We start from the raw sequence: 9140 nt of genomic DNA, 5'->3' as shown, positions 1-9140 counted from the left end.
CTGTTCATTTTTTTCTAATCTCTTGTAAATATATTTTCTCGAGGTGTTGCATTGGAACTTGCATCACACACAGAAGTATTATTTGGCTTCATAAATGACTAAATCACATTTTTCAGTAGTCTCTTAGACATTCATCTTACTATACAGGCTAGAAGTTTATTTACAAGTGTCAGCATGAATGTCACATTAAATTTAAGCTTTCAATTATTTGTACTAATTCTTTCAGGGAGGAATTACGCAATAAACTGAATCAGTTTTAAAAACAAGAACTAGATGCTAAAGTTGCTATTTATTTGTGTTGGCCGTTCTTTGCAGTGTCAAAATAGTAGATATGGCTCAAAATTTATATACAGCCCAACTTTAACTAATGACCCATACAAATATTATGAGAAATAACAGTGCTCTTTTAAATGAATTTTTAGAGCATATTTCCACAGTTGCTCTAAACATTTTGTCACAAGAGCTAAAACCACCAAATTACTAAACAAATAAATAAATATGACAAAAAAATGTATACTATAATTTACTAATTTAGTAGTTAGTAAATTCTTTTGGGCATCATGGAAAAAAGCAAAGAGATTTGGGCTACTGATGATTTAAAAACAACTTACTTGATAATAAGCATTTGTATGCACCAAACTCTGCTAATGATTAAACGTAACTTAACACATGTGAGCTTATCTGCTATTAAATAAAAGCAATGCAAACATCCTGGGTATTAAAGAGCAAATTAAAATTCTCAAACTGGATCAACCACATTTGTATTATTCTTTAAATGCATATGAATTACAATAGCTCCTAGGCCTCACTTTGGACATACCTGACCATTCAGCACCTATTTCATATTAGACAAGTCTCACATGTAGAAAAAGATTAGAGCAACTAAAAAAAAAAAAAAAAATCACTTTTGAAAGTACAACTCTTACTCAGAATTCTTATGTCAATTTATGTCATAATCCAAATAAATAACTCCATATGTACATTAATTAAATTAATATTCTTCAATTATGTTAGTGTGTAAAAATAATCACATAGTAGTGCTAAGATTTGTGAAGCTGACCTTTATTTCAACTTAAATCCTGTCCCAAATTAGTTTGGTTGATCTGAGTTTTAAGACCAGATTTGTCTGATGGTGCATAAACAATTTAAGCAATTCTGATTCAAAGAAAAAAGCCAAAATTTTGAGTTCGGTGTATTTCTCTGAATAATAATAAGAGATTTGATGCAACGTAGTCACCCTCAGGGAGGAGTTCCACAGGCAGCCTGAAGATGGCAGCATTTCTTATTTTATCTCCAAGCGCAGTCTGTCAAAGCTTGTGGGCTTCCTCTCAGTAGAATGGCTGCATTTAAGACTTCACCATGTTCTGTGAACCAGGGTTTTCTCCAGCCAGGACTCTGATCTCATAATAACGTTGTCTAAAAGGAGTCGTTTCGCAGTCATTCAATCTTCACAAGTTCCCAGCACATGAAGGATGGGATGTAAATAAGTCACACTGCATGCATGTCTTTGCAGTCGCTCAGATCTTTATGGTTGCTGGCCTGTGAATTTGCTCTAGATTTTGAATCTTGCACCCATGTAGTCTCCATCACGCTCATTCCAAAGACTCCAGGAGGTAATAGAAAAGCTGTACATCAGCTTAATGGAGCCCCTTGTGTTATGAGATCAAATCACAGCAGTGCAGCGGAGCAGCTGTTGGGACAAATTACGGTGAAGTTCAAAACTGTCGCCATCCTTTCAAAAACAAAACTGCTGGCTTACAGCCTGGCCTGCTGAATGCTTACAAGAAATAAACAATCCAATTAGTTTTCACTCTGAGATTCCTCCCCAAATGTTTTACAGTTGTTGCTAAGCCACTCACTTTGTTTTTACTCTTGGATGGAAAAATCTGGACTGTTGCATCCTGCTTCAGACAAACAAAGATGTTGTTCAGTTTCCCTGGGAGAATCTGTTTTTAAGTCAATGCCGAAAGACTTCACAACTTCAAAAGAAACCACAAGGCTGAGGGGAACCAAGCGAGTTGTGAAAATTAATTGCTGACAGAATCATTTGAGTTGTTTTAGACTTGAACTGTGGCCTTTATCACTGCAAGTGATAAAAAAAAATAACAGTAATACATTTGTTCTGCACATTATGTGTTTGCATCACACACATATAAAGGTGAATGACTTCCCATTCTTAATCCATGGGCTTTCAAATGATGTCACTTAAACCTTTGTAGCTATAACAGCTGCACCTCTTCTAAGAAGGCTTTCCACAAAGCTTAAGAGTGTTTATAGGAATATCTGAGCTTTCTTTCAGAAATGCATTCATGAGATCAGACACTGATGCTGGACAAGAGGAGCTGACTTTCTGTCTCCAGTTCAACTCATCCCAGAGATGCTTTATAGAGTTGAAAGTAGGACAATGTGCAGGCCTGTTCTCCCACACCATACTTTCTCATACTGGACTTTGCTTTGTGCTCTGGTTACAAACTTCAAACGGTTCACAGAAAATCACCCAGTGTTCTTGAGCCAATGTGACAATGCATAGTGCTGGTTGGTCCTTTCATTCATTGACCACACTCTGTAATTTTACACAGCTACTTAAATTGTACCATTTAATGGCTGACCAAGTACATTTTTCCATTCATTTTGAATTTAGTATTCTTATTTATTTGTCTTTTCTTCTCTGTATTAAGGCACTGTGAAGGAAGGTAAACTGTTCTTGCACTTCATACTGGTATCTCTCTGACCTAAGTTATGTTTTGCTTTTGCTTGCTGCAGATGTGGACATATTCCAGTGCATCTGGTATTGTTGTCAACAATAACCCTGATTTGAACTGTCTATGCATGGGATATCCACCACACACTTTCTACATCATGTACAGAATTCTTTGTACTCTTCCCAGATGTTCCAGTTTCCAGCTGTGAGACCACATTTTCAGCACCAAATCACCTGCTGGTAAGTGCATGTGTGAACAGCAGCTGCAGAAATAGTACAGAACGAAATGGCATATTCTTCTAAGGATCTGCAATGATCCAATGTAAAAATAATTTGAACAGGACGATGTCTTAAGGTTTATTTTGTGTGTGAATTTTTAACAACCATAAACATCTAAAGCATGCCATTGAAGGTGTTATTTTCTCTCACAGGGAGTTGTGCACTTTCAATGCAACAGTGTTCAAACATCAGCAATCGATGGTCTTATGTTCTGCACCCCCAAGCACAATTTCACATTTTCACATTTTACTGCACTGCCATTATTATACTTCTCAATCTATATGGTGGCAAAACAAACTTGGTCAAAATTTATTCCTTCATGATTATTTGTAGTCAGAGCCTGTGTACACTCCCAATTCATTTGGAAAGTTTTCACAACTTTGTCCACACCCTTATTCCAAATTGTATTAATCTCTTTCCTTCGTGTTCTTCAAACAAATACCCAGTCAAACCATGTTTCTAATGTAGTGGTGAAACTATGTTTTTGTCATGATTTAGGGGTTTGATGTTCAATTCCTGAAGGTAATCACAGGATATTTACCACTGATTATTCATTCTTGAATAAGCAGTGGCCCTAATGAAGAACATTTGAGTGTTGGATGACTCCTCTCAACCCTAATTAATATAATCTTTATGACTTTAGTAGTATTTGAAGCTTAACCTCTAACCCCGTCATCAGCTCATCTTTACGTAAGGTCAAATGCCCTGTAGTGATATGTAGCTGGGTTGTTTTGGTTAACATATTAGCATTACTAATATGCTAAACTGAGCTGAAGGCAGGGTTGTACATATGAGCACTGCTCTGGGGTAGTATGTTTTTCATTCTTTGGCCAACTCATTCAGATGGCACTATGCTTTCCATTGACATGACTGACTCAATAGTCAGCACGGCACCAAAACTAGTCCTCGAACAGGCGATTAGTCAAATTCTCCTTTTTGCCCTTTATAATTGTATTATCCACAACACAGTGATGTGTAAAGGTTTAGCTTCACAGACAATTTAAAACAGTAATGATGGTATGACAAAAGAAGATGTGTTCTTAATGGCCCGTTGTGTTTTGAAATACGATCTTAATCCAAGCAGTAATTTTCTTTTTAAATGCCCTTTCTTCATGGAGAACAATGGCCTGTATTTATCGCTCTTGTAATGCAGCTAATACATCACCTTGAGAGGAAAACAAAGGGAATGATCTCTTGGCTTTGGGTCATAACCCTCTGACTCACTACAGTAAACTTCAGAGGGAAGAGTATTAGAGTTAAAGACAGAAAAAGTCATTAAAAAAAGTAAGGATTTGGGTTTGTATTTGTTCCATTATTTCTTTTTATAACAATGTTTCAAGGCAGCAAAATCTTACAGAATTGGAAATTGTGCCCTATTTCAGCAGCAACTGCAGCAGTCAGGGCAGCAGTTGCAAAGAAAATATGTGTTTTATTGTGGGTTATGCAGCAGAGTTGAGGACGTGGGTTTTATCTGTGGAAAACTTTCCAAATCCCCATAATACCTCACTGGAAAAACAAGGCTTGTCGTTACTGGAGGGAATGTTGCATCAAGATAAGATTCTTCATCCATTTAAGTGCATAGTGACTCAATACTTAAAGACTAAACTCCCAAAGAGGTGAACACCTGCTCCTTGCGCACAGAGGTCTTATCAGAGTCTACGTCCAGAATTCAGTGACGGAAACAATGAAATAACCTGCTTGTTGTCCTGAATGATCAGCTTGGGCATCCTTCTTGATGAAGAGGAAGCAGCACAGTGATGTATCTATCAATGAATTGTTAAACTGCCAATATGCTTTGTTTCTTTAATCATCCGGTCCACTAAACAAAACCAAACCAGAGTTAAACAGCACAATTAATTATTTGGAATTGTCCGAGAACTGTGCTTTTCAACTTAAAAAAAAAATCATGCTTCAGAATTAATGGAGCAAACACTTTTAATTTTAGTTTCCTAGTTTCCATTAGGGGAGCTTTTTCTTTTGAGTGATTTTTTTCCCCTCACAAGTTTCTTCCGTCTGACTTGGTTTTAGTCTCCCAACCACATATAGGTCCCTGATGACGTGCACACATCATGCAGAGTTGTGTCATTCACACCATCTGTTCTCCTGCACAACAACATGTTCATCTCAGTGACCCTCTCCATGCAGTTCACACGTAGAGTTCATCAGATACCAGAGCAGATGGAAATGACTACATGAGGCCAGACAGAAAGTTGATAACCTGAGCTCTGCTGCAAGAATACAGTGGATGTCTGTACGTATATATAGAATACCAGTTTCTTTTTGTTCATCTTCAGGTGCTTCATATTTACTTTTCAGTTTTTTAAATGTAACTGTTTTTGTTTCTCCTAATAGTTATTGGGGACCACGAGTTAAGAAAATACTAACTTCTCAATAAAATATTGTTCTGAAAACCATGTTGATATGTGAGAGTTATTTGATATTTGTTGATTTAATGTATGTAGAATTAAATTATAAATTGTATTTTTTTTTTTTGCCAAAAATTTGAATTCATGTAAGAATATTGATAAGGAAAAATGTCAAATAAAATATCCCTTTTGGAGAGAACTGTTGCAAATAATGTCCTAAACAATGCCTATTGTTTAAATAAATATGTATATTCTTAAAAATCCTGTTTAAAAATTGTGATTTTATTCAGATGATGCACAACTTAAAAGAACATATTTTGTTTTGTAAAGTCTACTTTTACTTCATTTCACTTAATTTTTTAAGTTAAAGCCTAATAATAATCATAATCAAAATGCAGCAACTCACAAATTCTACCTGAGAAGATTAAATTCAGTACTAACATTCATGGAAATGTTATAGTGTAATGTATGTTTTTCACCTCGTAAGGATGTAACGGTATATTTAAAAGCGAGGGTCCCATCATGTTGCTGCCACATCCTTTCAGCACCAGAACCCTGTGAGATTTCCTTAACCCTGACTCAAGCTAATGTTTATTAAGCTGGTATGCAATTTATCTCTCTGCTTTCCTCTAGGTTCTGCTTTGGAAGTGTCACTGTCAGTGCCTTACACTTAACATAGCCACGGTAATATGGGATTAAGCCTTACATGCTCTCTTGAGCATTAGCGGCCAGGGCAAAGACGAGCAAGCGAGCAGTGGTCGCATTAGTCAGCTTTGTCCAAGACAGTTGCTTCTCTGACAAAGCTCGGTAAATATAACCTACATTACGTCACAGAAACACGACGTTCCGGGATCTTCCGGATGCTTTAAAAGTTGTGTCCAGCAGATGTGGATCTGATATATTTTTACGTCTTCAACCACCCCTTTTTTCCTCCTTTAGTGTTTGTGGATGGTTTGATATCATGCTTACCAGCATGTTTGGCATTGAACATTGTCAGCTCTGAAGAGATAACAACGGCGTCTGCATGTGAGACAGGATTACAGAGTCACCATGTGACTGTTCTGCCCTTAGACAGACCTCTAAGAACAGACGGGCTAAATCTGCTCAAGACAACCTCTGGTCTCGAACTCTTCAGATGTAAACAAAAAGGTAGACTGCCGAAAAATCTACAAATACATCCTTTAACTTGATCTGCTGAGGATGAAAAGTACAATGTTAACTTTGGTCTGATTTTGGTACGCTAAAATGAAAACCATTGAACCAATGTCTATTTGCAAGATTTTTGAAAAAGTTTTACATAAATTACTTTAATTCAACATGTGCTAACCACAAATATTCATATAAAGGAATAATTGAGTTGTGAAACTCAGTCTGAAGTTTCCAGTGAAAATCTTGTTGAGACACATACACAGTGACTCAGAGTGCATGGGATTCGGTGAGTTACACTATGACCTTCTTTAATAGGCTCAGACTCTAAGTAGACTCCGAACACTTTCTTTAATTTTAGTTCATGAACTTCCATCCTAATGTTTGTCTAATAATCAGAGCTTTCGTATCTCTAAGACACTTCTGGGTCGACATTCTGTCTGGTTTCAGACATAATAGACTCTTTATAAGTGGACTGTTTCGATTTGGGTTTTCTCTGAATATTATTATTTAAACAAACAAAACTGGGGATAAAACTTAACGTAATCCCTTAGATCTTTTTGATTACGTGAACACATTGACATGAATCAGTGCTTTAGATCCTACAGGACAGGTGCCAGCTTTAATGAATTGTAAATCTCCACTTTTTTTGTTGCAATAAACATAAATAAAGCTTTTTGCTGTTGAACAATGTCCACAATGTTGTATATGTCTGCTTGATAACTAAAGACTGGGTCCTGGTAAATCCACCATTGGTATATAAGCTGTTAAGGTTAACACCTGTTGAACACACTTAATAAAGACAGAAAAGACAAACAGTCGGTATTCTTGCTTACTTGCGAGGAGAACGGACAGAGATGTTCTTCAGTTACAGTCTCCTACCGCTCTGAAGCACATTTGTCCGCTCCTCTCTTTTTATTGTTTCAGGATCCCTAATCACAAGGACGCTGCAGCTCCAAAGGGAGGGGAAACAACTCATCACACAGCTACAGCGCCAGTTGTCATTTACTAACTAATACACAAATTATCCTGGACAACATAATCTCGTTCCTGACACAAAGTCTAGCAGAATATACTGTGATTCTTCACAGTGATAGTTTTATAGCATTCCAGCAACTCAGCGAACCAAAGCTCTTCACCAAAAGATAACCCTTCAGGAAAACACTATCTCTGCTTTCCATCAGTGAGGCCTTCTAAGAAAGGAATCAGAGCAAATCAACAATACAAGAAACATTCTTAATTCTATACTGAGATTAACTTAAAGGAAAGCATACAATAAAGATACATTATAAAGATCAATGAGAATAACAAATATTTGATTAATTATATCACAATTTCTCCAACATAAGCACATCTGACTTCTTGGATATATGTGTTTCTTTTATAATTTATTATAATTTATTGTTTCCTCCTAATGTCAGAAGGCAGTTGCCGTGCTGACAGGTCTTTTGTTCCCTGCAAACATTCACTCCCAATTGGAAACAATAGATGTTTCTGCTGAGTTCAGAAAGAAATTTAACATAGTTACTCAAATTAAAGCAGGTTTTAGAAAATGTGAAGTCAGAGTACTCTTAGCAGGCATTGATCCAAGGTCAAAGATTACTCAGTGTTTCCTATGTCCGAAATGCTCACAAGATGGCATGTGCCGGAAAGACCATGTTGTTTCCACAACACAAAATCACCTGTAATCACGAATCAGTGAGCCGTGTGAAAGTGATTCACAAACTTTGATGGCTTAATGGATGTCTGTTTTATGTCACAACATAAAACACTGAATCATTTTTATGACGCTTGAATGTTTCAATTGGGATTTGTGTCAAATTTTAGGTTGAGAAACAAAAAACTAAAAAAATCCAATACTTTGCTAAAGTTATGTAACATTGTTAAGCAGAGGTCAAGTGGACCTTACATTTGTCTTTGGAACTTAATATAAATGTCTTCATCATGTAAGGTTTTTTGTTGATCTACCTGCTCTTCTAACTTGCTGTAAGTTAAATAAACTTTCACACATTGCCCAACTACTTTAGATTCAAGATTCGTTGCGCAAACAAACCTTGAGCTTGCATTTTTCACCTCCTAGTCACTTTCCTGTTTCCTCCTAACGTCAGAAGGCAGTTGTCGTGCTGACAGGTCTTTTGTTCCCTGGGGTGAAACCACTGAAACTCCTGGCGATTGGTTGGCCACTTTATAAAAACACTGTTGAGACCGTTGAAATGTACAATGCAGGTTTACATTGTAAGACAGGCAGAGCATGTTTGTGGATCTGAAGAGTGTGAGATGTCTTCACTTCAAAATGAATATGAAAGTTTATGTGTCACTTTGCGTGTCTTAATTATTTAAATTTTACTAATTTTAATAAATAACGCCTGTATTTTCTCCTCCTTCTTGTCCTGTCTCATGTACAAACTATGAAACATCATATGAACAGTGGGGTATAATTTACATATAAAAAATAACTTTAAAAATTGCTTAATGTTTTAAAATATCTTTGAACCTTTGCTGTGTGACATTCCGACCGGATCTGTACATTGCTGTGGCTGTAGGCGGACATGTGTTTATGTGCTGACAGCAACAGTTGTGTTGTCTTTTACTGGACCCTCATTTTCATTTCTGCCAGACTTCCGCTGAGCGACTAACATGTTTCAACC

Source organism: Poeciliopsis prolifica, unplaced genomic scaffold, assembly GCF_027474105.1.
Source record: "Poeciliopsis prolifica strain line A6 unplaced genomic scaffold, Auburn_PproV2 SCAFFOLD023, whole genome shotgun sequence".
Taxonomy (NCBI): domain Eukaryota; kingdom Metazoa; phylum Chordata; class Actinopteri; order Cyprinodontiformes; family Poeciliidae; genus Poeciliopsis; species Poeciliopsis prolifica.
The sequence above is the reverse complement of the archived record's forward strand: the minus strand, read 5'-3'. Positions refer to the sequence as shown.